Source organism: Elephantulus edwardii, unplaced genomic scaffold (genome assembly GCF_000299155.1).
Source record: "Elephantulus edwardii isolate Elephantulus edwardi_28Jun2011 unplaced genomic scaffold, EleEdw1.0 scaffold00049, whole genome shotgun sequence".
Lineage (NCBI taxonomy): Eukaryota > Metazoa > Chordata > Mammalia > Macroscelidea > Macroscelididae > Elephantulus > Elephantulus edwardii.
The window spans coordinates 5738114-5739680 of NW_006399799.1; the positions used below are offsets into that span (position 1 = coordinate 5738114).

General features: G+C 36.7%; 1 protein-coding gene across 2 annotated transcripts in view; it reads left to right on the plus strand.

Moving 5' to 3' along the window:
• AGO3 (argonaute RISC catalytic component 3) overlaps positions 1-1567 on the plus strand; it is a 220630-nt gene that overhangs the window by 189316 nt on the left and 29747 nt on the right. The gene's annotated exons all lie outside the window — the stretch shown is intronic.

The following is a 1567-nucleotide window of genomic DNA, read 5'->3' on the forward strand; positions in this document are numbered from 1 at the left end:
GACTGTGGCTTCCCTTTTTACCCTGTTGGAGAAGTTTTTGGATGTGCATAGGGATTTGATTCTTAGAAGTTCCCATTCATCTATTTTACCTTATCCTAGTTGTAGATTTTTCAGGATACTTGGAAGACTGTTTATGTTGTTGACTAGGACTTCTAGAGTTCTTCCAAGCTTTTCTTTAATGAAGTTTATAGTCCTTAGTTTTAGTCCTAGGAAAGGATGGATCTTATGACATAAATATAAAGGCAGAAATCACAGTCCTGCATTACTTGACATCTCTAATAACACCACTTAGAGGAAAAGAGATGGTAGAGAGCTAGCATTTATTTGTTGTACTAAAATAAGTATATTATCTTGTCCAATCCATACCGCAAAACAACATTAGAGTAAGAGTGGAAGGGAGCTCTGGTGGCTTAGTAGTAAGGAACTGCACTGCTGACACAAAATTGTGCAATTGGAATCCACCAGCTGCTCCGTAGAAGAACGATGGTCATTCACCTCCTATGCAATCTGAAAACCCACCAGAGAGCCAGCTATGAGTCAGTTCTGACTCGGCATTACACAGTAGTAACAACAGCATGTGTGTTTGAGGCCCTTTGTTGTCCATGTTTTTTTCATGTTGCCTGCTTCACATTAAGTATGAGATAAGATTCAAAAAGGAGATAATTATTAATAAGTAGCTCCTGTCTTTCAATGAGATTCCATTCTAGTGGCCTCATCATTAGTTCTTCTTACATGTTTTTCTGGCTTTGATTATTAATGCCTTTACTTGCCTCCAAGAGTTCAAAAAAATTACGTATAAACCTACAGATATGATGACATCAGCAAATTACATACTAGAACATTGTAGTATATGTTACTGACAGTAAGATATACCTCAAAATAGACAATTGTTTTGTCATCACTTGAATGTATCATTTACTCAGGGACTACCTGTATATATTTTTTTATCATCTTGTTCAAGAATTAAGCAACAACTCCAGAAGCAATAGCAAAATTTCAACAGGCCACCTAACAACAAATGCTGGCGAGATTGTGGAGAGATTGGAACTCTTATTCACTACTGGTGGGAGTGTAAAATTGAATAGCCACTGTGGAAGATGACCTGGCACTTTTTCAAAAAGTTGGATATAGAAATACCCAATAATTTCACTACTACTACTAGAAATACACACTAAAGAAACCAGAGCCACTCAAAACGATGTTTGCACACCCATGTTTATTGCTGCCGCAAAGAGATGGAAACAACTCAAGTGCCCATCAACAAACAGATGGATAGAAAAACTACGATACATTTACACAATGTGCAATAGCACAGCATTGAAAAACAATGAATTCATAAAACATTACACAACATCTGGAGGACATTATGATGAATAAAATATCTCAATCACAGAAGGACAAATAGTGCGTAAAATAGGACAGACATGGAGCATCTGGAGAGAGAGTGAGAAAAGAGTGGATAAGTAATGAACACTGCTTTAAGTCAGATTAGGGGGAGAACTGTATAAAAGAAAGATTTGATTAAGCATTATATGTAAGACAACAATCTGGAATAAGGGGTCCATTG